Raw genomic sequence first — 22,013 nt, 5'->3', positions numbered from 1 at the left:
TAATAAAATCTGAACGTAAAATATTTCATGAAATCATGCTGTTAAAATAATTCATGCTTTAGATAAAATGCGTAAATGTAAAACTTACAGACCGAAGACGTGACTTCGTGAGCTTCTCGAGGTCAGTAGTAGTATAACCTTTTACAGAGCCATTGCTCTGATACAGCTATAACGGCCCGAAAATTTGTGCTTGAAAATTTGCGGAAAATTAAAAATTTTCTTTTAAAATAATTAAAATGTCTCAATCATAAGTTAAACTGATAAAAATGTTTGATATTCAAAATAGCAGCGGAAGAAATCTAATGTTTGCAAAATAATGACTTAAAAATTATTCAGCAACATAAAAACTTGGTTTGAATTAAAAATAATAAATGCTGAAATGAGGTCCTCGGGTTCCACTTCTGCCGACCTAAGCTAGCTCACTGGTCCCCGCCCTCGGCCCCGACCTCATCAGTACCTACAACAATCAAGTCTAGTGAACCTAAAGACTCATCATGCATATATCGTAAATAACGAGTAAATAATATAGTAAAATTTGCATGGGGGTAAAATTATCATGTCATGAGGCATAATCGTGAAAATAATTTATCATGATCAATTATAATACGTGCATAACTGAACTGAAAATCATAGTGAAAACGTTTGCTCCTCGGAGCCCTGTACTGAAATAGCATGTTATAATTTTCTGTTGAGATTATGGTCTATGCAAGTGGTCCCTGAACTGAACTGACCGGTAACTGACGATCGGACAGGTAACTGACGACCGGAAACTGATCGGTAATTGGCGACCGGGTGAAACTAACCGATAACTGACGACCAGACCGGTAACTGACGACCGGGAACTGAATTGAACTGATCGGTAACTGGCGACCGGACCGGGAACTGAATTGAACTGACCGGTAACTGGCGACCGGACCGGTAACTGACGACCGGGTGAAATAATAATCCCAAGATAGTAAAGTGACCCCAAGAAGTATCGCATAAATCTCAAAATGAATATTTTGCACGTGATATAATTAAATAACATCATTAAATATGAACAATTTCGATCTTCTTGCATTAAAATCATGTACTTGCGATATTTAAAAATACCTATACGACTTGATTGAAGAGTGAAAGAAGATATAAACAAGCATTGGTTTGTTTTGACAGAAAACAAACGAAATAACGACGCGGCGCGGCGGAGACGGAGTGCTCCTCACTTTCTCACTTTCTCTCTTAATCCCTTTAAACCAAGCATGCACCATAATTATTATAATAGCGTAAAAATCATAAACGTGATGCATGAACATTTAAAATATCATGATTGGTGCTCAGGGCGCTGCCAAGACCAAAATCTCAACCCGGGTGCAAAATGACCATTTTGTCTTTGGAAACCCAAAAATTATCGTTTTAACCCTGGACTTCTAAAATTGACCCGAAGCTCACCAAACTCCTTAAAATATCCCAAAACATTTTTAAAAGCATTCCTAGACGTAAATTCGAGAAGCAAACTCAAACTTAATCGATTTGTTTTAAAAATTCGGACCGGGGTCCCGGTTTTAACTCGAATCGAACCGAAATTTATCCCAACTTCTTACCATACTTAAAAACACTTAAAAGATCCTAAAATATAATTTATAGCCCAAAACTCTAGGCTGAAATCCCAAACCTTGTCAACAAGCTCTCGGCCCCTCCCAATGACGCTCCCTCATGAACTTCTCTCCCTAAAACACACGCCATCAGCCAACCTTACGTACCAGCCACTAACCAGCCTGCTAGGGACCTAGATCAGACCCTAAGGTACCTACCAGACCCACAAACCCTCCTCCATGCACGCTGGAAACCTCTAAGAACCCTGAGTCACCAAGAATCTACTACCGCGGTAACCCATCTCACCCATGCTTGATTACTACATCCCTCCTTTCCATAGTGGTTCGAGCCATTCCAGACCCTGATTCAGACCCATCAAGGTCTGGTCCAGGGCTGGAGACGGCTCTCGCTCAGCTGGCGTGGCAGAAACAAGGACCGAACCTCTACACAAGCTTCCCGATCTGCACAGCTCTTCACGCTTTCAACTAAACCCGATCACTTCTCATTCCAGCACCTACGTCTCACACTCCCGATCTGTACAGGACCTTGACAATCTTATACAACAGCCCCTTGCACCACATATCAGAAAACGGGAGTGTCAAAGCATGAAATGCACAATTACATGTAAAAGAAAAGGAACAAAAAGGGAAACAGACAGCCAATCTATCTCATGCTTGGATCAAAAGTTTCTCAGCAAATAATTCACTAACAACATGCATATATCATGTGTGATGCATAAAATATGATACAACACGTGCCTTATGATGCGTGGATGCTCAAGAATGAAGTGAGGGAGCCGAAAGAATTTTCTCTTGAAATCACAAGCCAAAGCGTGGCCTTCAGTCGGTGCACTTTTCTGAAATCGAGGCACTGAATTCAGAATGGGGGGGGGGGGGGGTGTCGGCTGATAGTGGAGTGATTAGGTTTAGGTTAAGATAATTTTTTGGGTTAATTAGTATTATTTAAATAGCTAACAAATGACTAATGGGCCTTAATTGATAAGTAAAACTTAAATAAAATATTTTAGGTCAAACAAGCTTAAAATCAAGCCCATTAAATCCAAACGTACTCCCAAAAAATATTTCGTGTTGAAAAGATTTTGAAAATATTAGCCGAACATGCATTTAATGCTTTAAAAACAATTAAATAAAATACCAAAAAAGTTTAATAACTTGCATGCATGCCAACTTTTTAAATTATAATTATTGACTTGCTAAATTACCACTTCTTAAATAAGTCTTTATTAACTTATCTCAATATTCCATCTCCAGTCCGGCCTCACTTATTTAACTGAAAAGATAACAATTAAACTACTGCGTAAAATAAATAAATTTAAAGAAAAGAATTTAAATACTCATACAATAAAAAATCATTTTAAATTTTTAAATACTAGAATTATGCATGACTTATACGCAGTCCAATTTACGGGTTCTACATGAACGGTTTAAAGGATAGGACTTTTCGGTTATGTAAATATAGAATATTTAGATATTTGGGTTATAATGTTATAATGAATGGTAACCAAGGATATTGTAGGATGAATCAATCTTAGGGGTGAAAATTTAAGCGATTGTGAAATAATGTTGTGACGAATTAAGAATTTAAAGTAACAACAATTTAAGGTAAAGTGATCAGTTAGTTAAGTTATAAGAGTTGGTATTGAGTTAACAAAATTTTGAGAAAATAAGTTCGACGTATCATAAGTTTTAATCGTGATCTTCAGAGTTAAAATTTTATCTTTGTTGGGGTTAAATTTTTCTAGAAAGTCGGGTATGATGGATAGGTAGGTTACTTGATAGACGCATGTAAGAATTGAGGTAGACACCTTGCCTTGAGGAATTTTTGTAAGTCATTAAGAAATTTGGGAATAAGGGATTATGTGTGCTGGAATTAGGTTATCTTAGACTACTTGGATTGTGTAAGTTTGAATTTCAAATTTATGGGATATTTTTTTCATACGTAAATTTTGGGTGAATTTAAAACAAAAGGAAATTAGTTGTGTTCAACATAAGTTATCAATGAATGAATGTTAAGATTTTTATTGAGTAAGAAATCTAAAAACTTGTTATTGGGATTCTAGAACTCTGTAGGTTATAAGTGAAGTTGATTTATTAAAGTTATTCTAATGCTACCATGAGATAACTTATTAAGTTTTATACGCTAATATTTAATTAAGCAATGATGATACTTAAGAATGCGACATTTGTTCAATGAGGAAAATCCCGAGTCTTAGGCCTCGAATATATTGTAACTGGAAAGAGAATAGTTTAAGCATGTATTTGATACTAGAAGGGTTTTATTATTAAGGTAGAAGATCGAGATTGTATATTTTGGGTTTTATGGATTATCACTACTCGAATTTAAGATTTGCAATAATTTAATATTTGGGGTGTACTTGTAAATAATTAAGTTATGTAAGTTTGGTGCCGTAAGATAAAGATTCGATTCAAGGATCTTAGGCTAATATTATTATGTGGTTGAGGTAAGGTTTAACATTTAAGTGTATTACTAATGACAGAAGTCGATCAGTAAAGTTTGGTACGAAGACTTCTTAAGTTGATCAGCATAAAGGACGATGTAATAGGTTGATAAACAATATGGGTATAGAATAAGAAAAATAAGGTGCAATATGTAGAACCCGTAAATCAGTCTACGTATAAGCCATGCATAATTCTAGTATTTTAAATTTAATTGACTTCATTGCACGATTATTTTAATGCATTTCTTTGAAGTTAATTATTTTAGCCAGCAGTTTAATTTTTTTCAGTTAAATTCAGTGAGGCCGGACTGGAGTGGAGTTTAGAGATAAAATTTAAGACTCAGAAAATATTTCCAAAATTTAATTTAGCTAGCAAGTAAGTTAATTTAATTTAATAAGGAGATTTGGGGATTTATTTATGCAACTTGAGGTGATTAGAAAATAAGCTCATTTGAGTTACTTAATTAAGGATTTATTCAATAAATTAATTAAAGGATTAGTGAGACTTTTAAGGGTTATTAATTTAGTAAATAATCAACAACTTCCCTCCATTTAAATATCAAATTTTTGGCCACCCCTTAGATTATTAAACAATTCATTTGTCTTATCACCTTTAATCTTTTCTTTGTATTTAATTAGTAGGATAATTCTTGGATTTTTGGGAGCACCATTTAATTATCTAACAAGCATTATCCTACCCTATTCTAGCTAGAGAAATCGGCCACCCCATCCAATCTCTCCAACAACTCATTTGATATAAAACAACATTTCAAATTCAAATTTTGTGGAGACTTGGCCACCCCTTTTTATCCCTTTTATTGTGGATCTCCCCTCACTATCTTAAACAACCTTCTCCCCTCTCCCTACCACCGAAATTCAGCTGCCATTTCAGATTAAAAATCGTGAGGTTCATAGCTTTTAAGAAGAGTGAAAATCGAGTAGAAGAAGAAATGAAAGAAGCGTTCCACTCCTCTGTGCCGCGTCGTGGTCGTTTCGTTCGTTTTCTTTCGAAATGAAACCAGGCATGTCTAGATTTCTTTCAAACCTCAATAAAGTCCTATTATCTATTATTTTTCAGTACATGATCATGTTTTAGTGAACAAAAACCGAAATTTTAAGCAACTAGAACAAGAAATAATTCTGCACAGATTTTTGTTTCTACCATGCTTCACGATTGGTATGTTTTGGTTTCGATTTCAGGGATGGCTCGTTCCAGGGGCTCAAGGCTGCATATGGACATGTACTAGGACATGTAAGGGTCATGATAGAACGTTGGTTCCAGCCCCATACTCACAGGAATTCATAAATGACAGCACATCCTCCATGAGTGTCACATTGAGTTTCGAAAATTCAATTGTTGTCATAAGGGTAAGGATCTGATCATGGCTGCCCAAGGGGCCTATAGCCATGGTGAGATCCTGTCCCTAGCAAGTCTAAGACGTGACTAAGTCTCCTTTTTTGTGGCTTGGTCCATGGCTAAGCGGTTTTACAGAAAACAACAAGAACAGCCCCCTCCCCTCTCGCCCCTTCGATTTTTTGGACAGCATGTGTGTTCGAGTTTTGTGTATGGCGTGGATCTTGGTTGGCCTATGGCCCTTAGCCACGGTTCATACCATACCCCAAGATGTCTAGATCGTGCCATGGTCAACCAAATGATCACTGGAACGAGTCGAGACAGCAAGCGAAGCACAACACCATACACGCATGCATGAGGGCCCACGGTGAGAGTTTTCTGATGTTGCTGGAAATATTCGAATTTTGGCTGGCGTAGGGCCCTTAGCCATGGTTCGAATCATTACTTGGGACGTTGTGGAGAGGCTTTGGTCGGTGGTTCAAGCCCCAATGGCCAAAAGTCTCGCAAACAACGCGATGCAAGCAAGGTTGCAGCTGCTGGAAAATTACAGCAAGTTGCTGTGTCGGTTCGGAGGCTCGTTCGAGTTCTCGGTCGGCTTTTAGCCTATGGCCTTGGACTGGACAGTGCCCCATTGAGTTAGGAAGGTCGTGTTTTAGACCGTTCATGATTCGGATCATTTTTGAGGTCGTACGAGAATTTACGGTGCGATGTGCCAAATTGACTCTCGAAAGAGCGTTTCGTGTTTTGGCCTCCATTTCACCTAGATTTCGACCCTCATCATTTTAGGAGCATTAGTTCATAATTTTAAGCGTATTTTAATCATGAATATACGTCGGTTCAGTGTTGGTTCGGGTTGGTTCGGAGTCATGATTAAATACAAAGTCGTTAGACGTAATTGTCGCATTTTCAAACTTAATTGCATAGTTTGGTCAAGAAAAATATATTGCATATTTTCATGGCATATTTAGGTTGTAGCGAGCCTGGGGACGATCCAATCCAGTTGGTAAAAATGATACAAGATATTTAATTCAGTCATTTAATTATATTACGTGCAAAAACAGAAAATACTTATTTTTGAGATTTATGCGATATTGCTTGTGGTCGATTCACTATCATGGGAGTATTATTTTACACGGTCGTCAGTGACCGATCAGATCAGTTTGGTACCACAGTCGCCAGTGACTGATCAGTTCAGTTTGGTACCCCGGTTGCCAGTGATCGGACAGTTCAGTTCAGTGCAGAGACCACATGCGTAGACCATAATCTCAACAGAAAATCGCTACATTTTATTTTAGTACAGGGCTCCAAGGAGCAAACGTTTTACTATGATTTTTCAGTTCAGCTATGCACGTCATATAATTGCTCAGTACAAGTTATTTTCAGCATGCTTCATGACACGATATTTTATCCCATGCAAAATTTACTACAGTATTTTCTCGTTATCTACGATATATGCATGTTGAGTCTTTAGACTCACTAGACTTGATTGTTGTAGGTACTGATGAGCATGAGGCCGAGGGCGGAGACCAGTGAGCCAGCTTGGGTCGGCAGTAGTGACACCCGAAGACCTCAGTTTCAGCACTTGCCATATTTTTTTTATGCTCAAACACTTTATCAGTCGTTGAATATTCTTAAATTGTAATTTTTGGCAAACTTTATTTTCTTCCGCTGCTATATTTTTTTAAACATTGAACTTGATTTATCAGTTGATTTTATGGTTGAGGCAATTTAAGTTCTTTAAAAAGAAAATTTTAAATTTTCCGCCAATTTTCAAGTAAAGATTTTCGGGCCTTCACAGGTGGTATCAGAGCCTATGTTCTTGTAAAGGGTTACACTACTACTGACCACGAGAAGCTCACGAAGTCACGCCTTCGGTCTGTAAGTTTTACGTTTCAGCATTTTATTTAGAGCATGAGTTATTATGACAGCATGCTTCCATGAAATAATTTACAATCAGATCTTTTAAGTAATTCAGTGTTCATTTAAAATAAATTATGGAATTATGCATGTTAGTTACGTACGGGTTATGTATGGAACAGTATGCCCCCTAGACGCCAAGTAGGACGCCCGAGAGGTGGTGGCGAGCACCGTCACGAGGACGATGATGATCAGAGACAAGAGAGGCAGACACCTCCTCCTCCACCCCCACCTGACATGAATGCTCAGATGCTAGCTGGGATGACGCAGTTCTTCGCGCAGTTTGCGGGGAACAATGCCGCCGCCGCCGCCGCAGCCGCAGCCAGGCCAACAGGACCCAAGGCTGTTTATGAAAGGTTTATGAAGATGCGTCCGAAAGAGTTTTCTGGGACGTCTGACCCCATGACTGCTGAGGGATGGATCAAATCCCTCGAGGTCATCTTCGAGTTTATGGAGCTGGGAGATGCCGACAGAGTCAGATGCGCCACCTATCTGTTCACTGGAGATGCCCGCTTATGGTGGGAAGGAGCAGCAGTAGCCCTGACCTTGGCTACACTGTCATGGACACGCTTCACGGAGGTTTTCTACTCCAAATATTTTGCTGAGGAAGTGCGCACCCGGTTGACCACTGAGTTCATGAGTCTGAGACAGGGGGATATGACGGTTACAGAGTTCATTCGTAAGTTCGAGAGGGGCTGTCACTTTGTGCCCCTGATCGCAAATGATGCCAGAGCTAAGTTGATGCATTTCCTGGTGGGTCTAAGGCCGATCTTGCGCCGGGATGTTAGGGTTTCTGACCCTGCTACTTATGAGATTGCTGTCTCCAAAGCCCTAGCTGCAGAGCAAGATCTGCAGGATATCGAGAGGGATCGCCAGGGCAAGCGCCCAGTCCAGGTACCACACCGCCCTCCTCCTCATCAGCATCAGTAGCAAAACAAGAGGTCATTTCATGGGCTGCCTAGAATCAGAGGCCAGCAGCAGCAGCAACAGCAGGGGCGCCCATCCCCGAGGACTTTTGAGCACCCAGTCTGTCCCAGGTGCTCACGCCGCCATCCTGGAGCGTATAAGTCTAGCTCAGGAAAGTGTGTTAAGTGTGGCAGTCCAGAACACATGTTGCTGCAATGTCCTCAGAGAAATCTGCCTACTCAAGGCAGAGTTTTTTCCCTCCATGCCGCGGAAACAAACCCGGAGACTATGTTGTTGACAGGTACCTTTAAGCATTGAGTTATTATTCGAATTTCAACGTTTTGGGAATCGGGATTTAGATTTTGAACTTAGAACTGTTATAGGATTGCATGCTGTACTCAGATTTATTTTGGGGGAATTAAGCTAGAAGAACCTTGACCTTTGCATGTCTATAAGTTTAGTTCTTGTAGTGGGATTCAACTTAGAGTTCCGATCTTTCAAGGAGAATTTTTATATCTGGTTCCGCTACCAAGGCCTTGATAGATTCAGGGGCCACTCACTCGTTTATTTCGGAGGTCTTTGCAAACTTTCTCAAGATCAAGACCATTGGGCTAGATATAGCCTTTTCAGTAGTGTTGCCGTCAGGCGAGGAGATGGCAGCTACCAATGTTATCCGAGATATAGCTATGGAGCTGCACGGTAACCTTATTTATGCGGATCTGATCGTGATACCGATGCCAGAATTTGACATCATCCTAGGGATGGACTGGCTATTGAGGAACAGAGTGTTGATAGACTTCCAGCGGAGATCTGTTCTTGTCCGACCGCCTGGGATGGAGCAATTCTTATTTGAGCCGGACATGTACTTTTCTTTACCGCGCATTATTCCATATGTTCAGGCTAGGAAGCTCATGCATAGAGGGTGTCGGGTATTTCTAGCGACCTTTTTATCTATTCCCAAGGAACCCAGTCAGTCAGCCTCAGATGTTCCGATTGTCAGAGATTTCTTAGACGTTTTTCCCGAAGACGTCTCTGGTATGCCACCCGAGAGAGAGGTGGAGTTTTCCATTGAGCTTATGCCATGTACGGCTCCTATATCCAAAGCGCCGAACCGACTAGCACCGACAGAGATGGCAGAGCTTAAGAAGCAAATTCAGGAACTTCTCGACAAGGAGTTCATTCGCCCGAGCTTTTCACCGTGGAGCGCGCCAGTCTTGTTTGTTAAGAAGAAAGATGGCTCTATGAGGCTTTGTATTGACTATCGGGAGTTGAAGAGGGTTACAGTGAAGAACAAATACCCACTTCCGAGGATTGAGGATCTGTTTGACCAGTTGCAGGGAGCTTCGATTTTCTCCAAGATTGATCTGCGTTCCGCTTATCACCAGTTGAGGGTGAGAGATGCTGATGTTTCCAAGACTTCTTTCAGGACTCGTTATGGTCACTACGAGTTCCTTGTGATGCCGTTCGATCTGATGAATGTGCCAGCGATCTTCATGGATCTCATGAATCGCGTATTTCAGCCGTACCTCGACCAGTTTGGGATAGTGTTCATAGATGACATTCTCGTCTACTCCAAGAGTCGGGAGGATCACAGCAGACATCTGACCACAGTGCTGAAGACCTTGCAGAAGCATAAGTTGTTCGCGAAGTTCAGCAAGAGCGAATTCTGGTTAGAGAAGGTGGCGTTCTTAGGCCACATTGTTTCTAGCAGTGGCATTGAGGTAGACCCAGCGAAAGTCGCTGCAGTCAGAGATTGGGTTGTGCCGCAGAATGCATCCGAGATCCGCAGTTTTCTGGGGCTAGCAGGATATTACAGAAAGTTCATCCAGGGATTCTGCTCTATCGCCGTTCCACTTACAGCATTGACAAAGAAGAATGTGAAGTATGTGTGGAGCGAGGAGTGTCAGAAGAGCTTTGATACTTTGAAGAAAGCTCTTATCTTTGCACCAGTTTTGGCCATGCCATCAGGGCCCGGCGAATTTGTCCTTTATACGGATGCTTCGAAGCTCGGTCTAGGTGCAGTTTTGATGCAGCATGGGAAAGTAATAGCGTATGCTTCTCGACAGCTGAAAACACACGAGAAAATTACCCTACCCATGATCTAGAGTTGGCCGCAGTAGTTTTTGCCTTGAAGATTTGGAGACACTATTTGTATGGAGAGAAGTGCCAGATCTTTACTGACCACAAGAGCCTCAAGTATTTCTTTACGCAGAAGGAGCTGAACATGCGTCAGAGGCGTTGGTTGGAGCTTGTGAAGGATTATGACTGTGACATTAGCTACCACCCGGGTAAAGCTAATGTAGTGGCGAATGCATTGAGCAGAAAAGTCACAGTGATGGCTCATTTGACAGTTTCGAGATCTCTTCAGCTTGAGATGCAGAGGTTTGATCTTGAGACTTATCATAGAGGTAGAGTTCCCTGTCTATCTACCTTGACCATTCAGTCTTCCCTTCTTGACCGTATTCGCAGTGGTCAATCAGCAGATGAGCAATTGGCACAGTGGAAGCAGAGGGATGAAGCCAAGGGCAGTGTCTTGTATACAGTCAACGACGGTATAGTGCGATACCAAGATAGGATGTGGGTGCCTAATAGTGATACTATACCAGCAGATATTCTATCAGAGGCCCACCTGTCGCCGTACTCCATTCACCCTGGGAGTACGAAGATGTACAAAGATCTGCAACTATTGTATTGGTGGCCAGGGATGAAGAAGGACATCAGGCGTTTTGTATCCGAGTGCCTGACTTGCCAGTTAGTGAAGGCCGATCATCAGAGACCAGCAGGTTTGCTCAAGCCTCTTCCTATTCCCGAGTGGAAGTGGGAGAACATTACCATGGATTTTGTGACCGGTTTGCCGAAGTCAGCCAGAGGATCGAATGCCATCTGGGTGATTGTAGATCGTCTTATCAAATCAGCGCACTTCTTTCCTATTAAGACGACTTTCACCATGGTTCAGTATGCAGAGTTGTATAATCGGGAGATAGTCCGACTTCATGGTATTCCAGTTTCGATCGTATCTGACAGAGACCCTAGATTCACTTCCTCTTTTTGGAAGAGTTTGCATTCGACCATGGGTACAAAGCTGCTGTTTAGCATAGCTTTCCATCCGCAGACAGATGGACAGTCAGAGCGAGTCATTCAGATTTTGGAGGATCTTCTTCGTGCTTGCGTCATTGATTTCTCAGGGAGTTGGGAGTCGAACTTACCATTGATTGAGTTCACCTATAACAACAGCTTCCAGTCTTCTATTGGTATGGCACCGTATGAAGCTTTTTATGACCGTAAGTGTAGATCTCCTGTTCATTGGGATGAAGTAGGAGAGAGAGCAGAGTTGGGTCCAGAAATTGTTCAGCAGGCTGCAGATGTAGTAGTCAAGATCCGTGATCGGATGAGGACTGCTCAGAGTCGACAAAAAAGCTATGCAGATCAGAGAAGGAGAGACCTAGAGTTTGTCGTTGGCGACCATGTCTTTGTGAAAGTGGCACCTATGAAGGGTGTCATGAGATTTGGGAAGAAAAGGAAGCTCAGTCCGAGATTCATCGGACCGTTTGAGATCCTCGACAGAGTTGGGACGCTAGCTTATCGTGTGGCTCTTCCGCCGAATCTGGCCGGAGAATACAATGTCTTTCACGTCTTGATGCTGAGAAAGTACATGGCGAATCCTTCGGATGTGCTGAACTTTGAGCCGTTGCAGCTTACTCCGAACTTGTCTTATGAGGAGAGACCAGTGCAGATCCTAGACAGACAGGAGAAGAAGATTCGGAACAAGCTGGTTAAGCGAGTCAAAGTCAAATGACTCAATCATTCAGAGGAGGAAGCTACGTGGGAGTCTGAGCCGGAGATGAGAGATCGTTACCCAGAGTTATTCGGTGAGTTTTAATTTCGAGGACGAAATTTCTTTTAAGGGGGGGAGGATTGTAGAACCCGTAAATCAGTCTACGTATAAGCCATGCATAATTCTAGTTTTTTAAATTTAATTGACTTCATTGCACGATTATTTTAATGCATTTCTTTGAAGTTAATTATTTTAGCCAGCAATTTAATTTTTTCCAGTTAAATTCAGTGAGGCCGGACTGGAGTGGAGTTTTGAGATAAAATTTAAAACTCAGAAAATATTTCTAGAATTTAATTTAGCTAGCAAGTAAGTTAATTTAAGTTAATAAGGAGATTTGGGGATTTATTTATGCAACTTGAGGTGATTAGAAAATAAGCTCATTTGAGTTACTTAATTAAGGATTTATTCCATATATTAATTAAAGGATTAGTGAGGCTTTTAAGGGTTATTAATTTAGTAAATAATCAACAACTTCCCTCCATTTAAATATCAAATTTTCGGCCACCCCTTAGATTATTAAACAATTCATTTGTCTTATCACCTTTAATCTTTTCTTTGTATTTAATTAGTAGGATAATTCTTGGATTTTTGGGAGCACCATTTAATTATCTAACAAGCATTATCCTACCCTATTCTAGCTAGAGAAATCGTCCACCCCATCCAATCTCTCCAACAACTCATTTGATATCAAACAACATTTCAATTTCAAATTTTGTGGAGACTTGGCCACCCCTTTTTATCCCTTTTATTGTGGATCTCCCCTCACTATCTTAAACAACCTTCTCCCCTCTCCCTACCACCGAAATTCAGCTGCCATATCAGATTAAAAATCGTGAGGTTCATAGCTTTTAAGAAGAGTGAAAATCGAGTAGAAGAAGAAAGGAAAGAAGCGTTCCACTCCTCCGTTTCGCGTCGTGGTCGTTTCGTTCGTTTTCTTTCGAAACAAAACCAGGCATGTCTAGATTTCTTTCAAACCTCAATAAAGTCCTATTATCTATTATTTTTCAGTACATGATCATGTTTTAGTGAACAAAAACCGAAATTTTAAGCAACTAGAACAAGAAATAATTCTGCACAGATTTTCGTTTCTACCATGCTTCACAATTGGTATGTTTTGGTTTCGATTTCAGGGATGACTCGTTCCAGGGGCTCAAGGCTGCATATGGACATGTACTAGGACATGTTAGGGTCATGATAGAACGTTGGTTCCAGCCCCATACTCACAGGAATTGATAAATGACAGCACATCCTCCATGAGTGTCACATTGAGTTTCGAAAATTCAGTTGATGTCATAAGGGTAAGGATCTGATCATGGCTGCCCAAGGGGCCTATAGCCATGGTTAGATCCCTTCCCTAGCAAGTATAAGACGTGACTAAGTCGCCTTTTTTGTGGCTTGGTCCATGGCTAAGCGGTTTTACAGAAAACAACAAGAACAGCCCCCTCCCCTCTCGCCCCTTCGATTTTTTGGACAACATGTGTGTTCGAGTTTTGTGTATGGCGTGGATCTTGGTTGGCCTATGGCCCTTAGCCACGGTTCTTACCATACCCCAAGATGTCTATATCGTGCCATGGTCAACCAAATGGCCACTGGAACGAGTCGAGACAGCAAGCGAAGCACAACACCACACACACACGCATGAGGGCCCTCGGTAAGAGTTTTCTGAAGTTGCTGGAAAAATTCGAATTGTGTCTGGCCTAGGGCCCTTAGCCATGGTTCGAATCATTCCTTGGGACGTTGTGGAGAGGCTTTGGTCGGTGGTTCAAGCCCCAATGGCCAAAAGTCTCGCAAACGACGCGATGCAAGAAAGGTTGCAGCTGCTGGAAAATTACAGCAAGTTGATGTGTCGGTTTGGAGGCTCGTTCGAGTTCTCGGTCGGCGTTTAGCCTATGACCTTGGACTGGACAGTGCCCCATTGAGTTAGGAAGGTCTTGTTTTTGACCGTTTGTAATTCGGATCATTTTTGAGGTCGTACGAGAATTTACGGTGCGATGTGCCAAATTGACTCTCGAAAGAGCGTTTCATGTTTTGGCCTCCATTTCACCTAGATTTTGACCCTCATCATTTTAGGAGCATTAGTTCATAATTTTAAGCGTATTTTAATCATGACTATACGTCAGTTCAGTGTTGGTTCGGGTTGGTTCGGAGTCATGATTAAATACGAAGTCGTTAGACGTAATTGTCGCATTTTCAAACTTAATTGCATAGTTTGGTCAAGAAAAATCTATTGCATATTTTCATGGCATATATAGGTTGCAGCGAGCCTGGGGACGATCCAATCCAATTGGTAAAATGATACAAGATATTTAATTTAGTCATTTAATTATATTACGTGCAAAAACAGAAAATACTTATTTTTGAGATTTATGCGATATTGCTTGTGGTCGATTCACTATCATGGGAGTATTATTTTACACGGTCGCCAGTGACCGATCAGTTCAGTTTGGTACCACGGTCGTCAGTGACCGATCAGTTCAGTTTGGTACCCCGGTCGCCAGTGATCGGACAGTTCAGTTCAGTGCAGAGACCACATGCGTAGACCATAATCTCAACAGAAAATCGCTATATTTTATTTCAGTACAGGGCTCTAAGGAGCAAACGTTTTACTATGATTTTTCAGTTCAGCTATGCACGTAATATAATTGCTCAGTACAAGTTATTTTCAGCATGCCTCATGACACGATATTTTATCCCATGCAAATTTTACTACAGTATTTTCTCGTTATCTACGATATATGCATGTTGAGTCTTTAGACTCACTAGACTTGATTGTTGTAGGTACTGATGAGCATGGGGCCGAGGGCGGGGACCAGTGAGCCAGCTTGGGTCGGCAGTAGTGACACCCGAGGACCTCAGTTTCAGCACTTGCCATATTTTTTTTATGCTCAAACACTTTATCAGTCGTTGAATATTCTTAAATTGTAATTTTTGGCAAACTTTATTTTCTTCCGCTGCTATAATTTTTTAAACATTGAACTTGATTTATCAGTTGATTTTATGGTTGAGGCAATTTAAGTTCTTCAAAAAGAAAATTTTAAATTTTCCGCCAATTTTCAAGTAAAGATTTTCGGGCCTTCACACAATAAGTTTGGACACCATTTCTAATATGAGGAATTGCGAGAAAAGTCAAAATTCGAGGACTTAGTAAAATATAACTAAGTTACCGTAAGTTGTTTTAAGTTGCGATTCACAAACGAGGATTTCAATAGGCAAAATAATTATGATTGAGGGGACATAAGGACGGTTTAACATTTATTTTATCAGAGTAGTGTAGCGAAAGCGTGGATTATTGGGATACTATAATTAAGAATCTAAACTTTTTGATTATAAAGGATAAGAAAATTTCGGGGACATAATTCAATTCAAGGGGGGTTAGAGTTGTAGAACCCGAAAATCAGATTACGTATAAGCCATGCATAATTTCTATTATTTAAATTAAAAATGAATTTTTAAGAAAATATGAAGTGTTTTATTTATTTTAAAAGAAGATGTTTAGTTTTATTTTTCAGGGTAAATACGCGAGGCCAGACCGGAGTTTGGAGATTAGAAATAAGATTAATAATAAGAAAATATTCCTAAATTTAATTTAAGCTAAGGAATAATTTATTTTAATGAAAAAGAATGTTTTAGGATTTAATAAATTAACTAGAGCTAAGTTATTAAATAAATTATTTTAGGTTAATATTTAATTAAAGCTTAAATTAAAATATGTAAATAAATGGGGATGAATTAATCTAGGTATAATATATATTCAAGAAATTAAACATAGTATTTAAATACTTAAAGTTGAATCCATGCAAAGTCATGCAAGAGTTTAATCTAAATTAATGTGTTAATTCACTAATATGTATAATGAGTATTTAAAATCTTAAGAATTTAAAATACAAGGTTTAAATAATAATTTACCATGCAAATGAGTAATAAATTTGGTTAAAACAATTCAAAAGAGTAGTAAATTCATTCTAGTCACCTCATTGGTCTTTAAAATGAATACCATTACTCACCTTTAATTCAATAAGTTATTGGTAAATTCAATACTATAATCCACATCATTTTTCCTCAAAACATTACCTAAGCAAATTATCGTGAACATGCAGTAGAGATAATAAGAAACAAATGGCAGCTAGGGAATGGAAGCAATTCAAAATCCATTCAAATTATTGACTTGTAACCTCCAACTAAATGCACTTCAAGACTTATTTATCACCCCTTGAACCTTCATCTTCATTACCTATATTTCCTACACACCCTTACCTTCGAAATTAGCAGAAACACATCAGAAAGAATGAGAGAAAATCGGCAGCAAGGAGAGAAGTAGAAACAATTCAAATTCCTTCAACTCCTTCACTTGTAACTCCCAACTTAATGTATATTATGGAACCTTAAAACACCTCCAATAACACTCATCTTCATTGGCTAGAAAACCTATACTCTTACCTTCGAAAAATAGCAGAAAACCAGCAGATAATAATAGTGAAAACAACAGCAAAACAGTAGGATAACAAGAGGAGAAATCCAACTCGATTCCGTCGCTCGTACTCTTCGTATTGATTTGTTTTTGTCAAAACAAATTCCAGGCATGTATATATTATTCTTTTGCTCTGCAATCAAGTTATATTAGCTATTTTAAATCAGTATATGTTAATAAATCAAGTGACAAAACGCATTTTGACAGCAAAACTCTTAAAAAAAATTTGTACAGCTTATCGGCCAATGATTTGTGCTTCACGGTTCAGTGTATTGTGTTGTTGACAGGGGGTAGCTCGAATCCAGGCATACATGGCTGCTTCTAGGAATGTTTTAGAGTGTGTTAGGGTGTTATTGGTCCATTGGATTACATCCATACACGCACAAACAAAGATATGACAGCAACATTTTTATGAGCACAGAATTTTGGGTTCAGAGTTTCTGTCATTGGATTGTTCAAAGGGGTGTTCGAATCTTGGCTGTCCTAGGGACTGTAGCCATGGTTAGAGCCTTTCCTTATCATGTCTAGAATCTGTCCAAATCAGTTTTTATAAGCTTGAGTCACAGATCCATTCGAATTTCACAACCACAAACAAGTTACCTTCGGTTTCTTCAAATTCTGGGTGTATGCATTTCGGGTTTTCAGTGTGGTTTGGATTATGATTGGCTCCTAGCCCATAGCCATGGTTCATACAACACTACATCATGTCTAGATCGAGCCATGGTCGATGAAATGGTCACTGGAACGACACAAGACAATAAAACAATTCAATAAATATCACTACACAGAAATTGAGTTCTCGGTTGGGATGTTTCAGTGTCTTAGGTAATGGCTTGGTTTATGGCTGGATTTTAGCCCTTAGCCATGGTCCAAGCAATGCCTTAGGATTTTGGTAAGAGTCCTTAGGCGGTGGTTCAAGCCCATAGTCAATTATTTTCAGAGTTTACGACAAATACACACAAGCTGCCACTGCTGCACTTTTGACAGCAGCTATGGGATTCGGTTTTTGGGGTTGTTCGAGTTCTTGGTTGGCTTTTAACCCATGGCCTTGGACTGGACAGTACCTCAATGAGTTACGAAAGTCGTGTTTTTGGCCGTTCCTGATTTGGTCGAGTTTAGAGGTCGTACGAGAATTTATAGTGAAAGGTGCCAAAATGACTCTCGAAAGAGTGTTTTATATTTTTGGATTCCTTTCACCTATTTTCGTGTTTTGATTCTTATGCATATTTTTCAGTATGTTTGGGGTATTTTTAATCATGGTTAAACGTCGGTTTAATGTTGGTTCGGGTTGGTATAATACCATGATTGAAAATCATGGGGTTGGTCCTAATAGTTTCATTGTTGGTCCTATTGTTAGGTTTTTTTTGGTTCTATTGTCGAGTTTAGGTCAAGATAATATTATTTGCATGAGTCACATATTAGAATTAAGTCGCAGCGAGCTTGGGAGCGATCCAACGCATCCGGTAAAATAAGGTTATAATTATATTACGTGCATAAAAATATAAAATATTTATTTTTGAGATATATGCTATATGTCTTGTGGCCACCTTATGTTTATGGGTTTGGAAGTCGGTAGGCGCAACCGAGGAACTCTCCACCCGGTGACTTACGACCGGTTTACGATTATGTATGGGTACAGACATCCAGTCCAAGGGCGGTGATTGATCTCTACCACCCAGTATATTGTGGTTTAGTCTGATCAGGTGCTCATGTTATGTTATGGGCCACTAGCTTAGAAACATTATCTCTACCAGAAAATTATGATACGCTATGATAGAGCTCTACTGAGCAAAGCTTTTACGTATGATTTTCAGATATGCACGTTATGAAGGCCCGAAAATCCTTGCTTGAAAATTTGCGGAAAATTAAGAATTTTCTTTTTAAATAATTAAAATGCCTCATTCATAACTAAACCGATAAACGAAGTTGATATTCAAAATGGCAGCGGAAGTAAATATTTGTTTGCAAAAATAACAAGTTAAAAATATTCAACAACATATAAAAAATGTTTGCATAAAATGGTAAGTGCTGAAAATGAGGTCCTCGGGTGCCACTACTGCGACCCAAGCTGGCTCACTGATCCCCGCCCTCGGCCCCATGCTCATCAGTACCTACAACAATGAAGTCTAGTGAGCCTAAAGACTCAGCATGCATATATCGTAGATAACGAGTAAATACTATATTAAAATTTGCATGTGATAAAATATCATGTCATGAGGCATACTGAAAATAACTTGTACTGAGCAATTATAATACGTGCATAATTGAACTGAAAAATCATAGTAAAAATGTTTGCTCCTTGGAGCCCTGTACTGAAATAATATGAAATAATTTTTTGTTGAGATTATGATCTACGCAAGTGGCCTCTGCACTGAACTGAACTGTCCGATCACTGGCGACCGGGTGGTACCAAACTGAACTGAACTGTCCGATCACTGGCGACCGGGTGGTACCAAACAGAACTGACTGGTAACTGGCTACCAGGTAAAATAATGCTCCCATGATAGTGAATTGACCACAAGCAATATCGCATAAATCTCAAAAAATAAGTATTTTCTATTTTTATGTACGTAATATAATTAAATGTCATAATGAAATATCCTGTACTATTTACCAACTGGATTGGATCGTTCCCAGGCTCGCTGCAACCTAAATATTCCATGAAAAATATGCAATAGCTTTCACTTGACCAAACTATGCAACTAAGTTCGAAAATACGACCATTACGTCTAACGACTTCGTATTTAATCATGACTCCGAACCGACCCGAACCAACACTGAACCATCATATAGTCATGATTAAAATACGCTAAAAATGATGAATTAATGCTACTAAAATGGTGAGGGTCGAAATCTAGGTGAATGGAGGCCAAAACATGAAACGCTCTTTCGAGAGTCAATTTGGCACATCGCACCGTAAATTCTCGTACGACTTCAAAAATGATCCGAATCACGAACGGCCAAAAACGTGGCCTTCCTAACTTGATGAGGCACTGTCCAGTCCAAGGTCATAGGCTAAAAGCCAACCAAGAACTCGAACGAGACTCCGAACCGTCACAGCAAGTTGCTGTAAAATTCCAGCAGCAGCAACTTCGCTTGCATCGCGTCGTTTGCGAGACTTTTGGCCATTGGGGCTTGAACCACCAACCAGAGCCTCTCCAAAACATCCCAAGGAATGATTTGAACCATGGTTAAGGGCCCTAGGCCAGCCACAATCCGAACCACACCAGAAACACGACCACACCCCTAGCCGAGAACGAAATCTGCGTGCTTGGGGGGTTCCGCTTCGTTCGTTGTCTTGTGTCGTTCCAGTGGCCATTTCATTGACCATGGCACGATTTAGACATCCAGTGGTAAGGTATGAACTGTGGCTAAGGGCCATAGGCCAACCAAGATCCATACCATTCCACAAAACTCGAAGCACAATTTCTGTCAAAAACCGAAGGGCCGAGAAGGGGAGGGGGCTGTTCTTGCTTTTGATTTAAAAACCGGCGCACCATGGACCAAGCCACCAAAAGGGCGACTTCGTCACGTCTTAGACATGCTAGGGAAGTGATCTAACCATGGCTATAGGCCCTTGGGGCAGCCAAGATCAGATCCTTTCTCCTTTGACAGCACACACAGAATTTCGAAACATAAATGGCAAGGAAGAGAAGCTGCTGTTATTTTCGATTTCTGTCATGCATGGGGCTTGTTTGAATGGACCATCACAGTCTTGACACACCCTAGTATGTGTCTAGATGTAGCCTAGTGAGCCTGGAATCGAACCATCCACCTGAAACCACAAAACTTGAGAAAACCGTGAAGCTGCCATGAAAGTCGAAAAAAATCTGCACATGCATTTCGAAAAGGCTTGATGTATATTTCGGTTTTCTTGTATAAAATCATGTACAAGTGATGTTTAAAAATAATAGTAGGACTTGATTGAAGAGCAAGAAATATTATAAACATGACTTGGTTTTCGTTTGAAAGAGAAACGAGAAGAATAGACGATACGGCGCGGAGGAGACGGAGTGCACTTTTCTACCTAGCTTTCCTTCGATTTTTCCCTCTTGTTTTCTCTACTTTTCTCACGGTTTTTCCCTCTCTGAAATGCTCTCAATTCTCTCAAATTTTCGGTGGTTGTGATGGGGAGGAAGGCTAGGGAAATATATGGGAAGATTGCAAGGTAAAGGGAGGAGAATAATCTTTCTATCCTAGTTTATTAGCTAGATAGGAAACATGAATGATATCAAAGATTTTGAGGCCAGGTATATTGGGGTGCATAGGGTCGATCATGGTGTCTAGGTACAAGGGAGGAATAGTACTTAATTAATTATTTGATAGGGATTTAAAAGTTAGGAGAATATTTACCTAGAAAATTTTAAGGGAAGGATAATTAAGAAATGAATTGCCAAATAATAAAATCATTCAAATTTAAAGGAGGGCCGATTTTAGCTTAGTAAAAATGAGGTGGAATAATGCTTAATTAATAATTATTGGGGAATTAAAAAGGTGAGGGATTTATCTCCTAAAATTTAGATAAGGAAGGAGATCAAGGCATTGAGTTGTTAACAAATTTTAAATTAAATAAAAGGGGCCGAAAATTATAATAAAAGAGGAGGGAAAATATTTCTTGAATATTGTATTTTAACTCTTTAGTGTTTTATCTACTCATTAAATATTTAAAAGAATTAAGAAATTAATTATTGAACTCTATTTACTACTCATCTCCACTTATTCAAATAATTCCTTAAACCTTCTTTTACAATAACTTTACTCATTATTTATCTTAAATAAATTTTAGAAATGTTTTCTTACTAGTAAATTTTATTTCTTTACTCCAACTCCGGTCCGACCTCACCGAATTAACTGAAAAGAATAAAATCTAAACTACTGGATAAAATAATTAACTTCAAAGAAAACACTTAAATACTCATGCAATGAAGTAAATTAAATTTAAAATACTAGAATTATGCATGGCTTATACGCAGTCTAATTACGGGTTCTACACACGTAGTTATAATTATTCATGATACGATTTTCACCGTACGCTTTACGATACTTTATTTTTACGTTGCATACGATTTTATGATATATTTACTTGTTATTCACGATATATACATGTTGAGTCTTTAGACTCACTAGACTTGATTGTTGTAGGTATTGATGAGGTCGAGATCGCGGGCGGAGACCAGTGAGCGATCTTGGGACAGCAGTAGTAAACCCGAGGACCTCATGTTTTAGCTTATGCACTTTTTATCATTCAAATACTATTTTAATATGTTGGATTATTTTTAAGTTGTTGTTGAAACACAACGTTGACTTCCGCTATTATCTTTAAAGTTTAAATTATTTACATGTTTATTTTATAAATGGGGCAAGTTAATTATTTAATTAGAAAATTTTTAATAATTCCGCAAAAATACAAATACGAAATATGGGCCTTTACATGAAAAACCGTCGCTTCTAGAATGCGACGCAGCCTCCAGTGACGGATCGC

General features: G+C 39.5%; 1 long non-coding RNA gene across 1 annotated transcript in view; it reads right to left on the bottom strand.

Annotated features, from left to right (window-relative positions):
• LOC140803102 (uncharacterized) overlaps positions 1–1,523 on the bottom strand; it is an 87,026-nt gene extending 85,503 nt beyond the window's left edge. Inside the window, exon 1 of the long non-coding RNA XR_012111766.1 lies at positions 1,434–1,523. This is a non-coding gene — a long non-coding RNA (uncharacterized lncRNA). The remainder of the gene's footprint in view (positions 1–1,433) is intronic.
• Positions 1,524–22,013: the final 20,490 nt, after the last annotated feature.

Source organism: Primulina eburnea, chromosome 10, assembly GCF_022965805.1.
Source record: "Primulina eburnea isolate SZY01 chromosome 10, ASM2296580v1, whole genome shotgun sequence".
NCBI classification, from domain to species: domain Eukaryota; kingdom Viridiplantae; phylum Streptophyta; class Magnoliopsida; order Lamiales; family Gesneriaceae; genus Primulina; species Primulina eburnea.
This window is presented reverse-complemented; position numbering and strand designations above follow the sequence as displayed.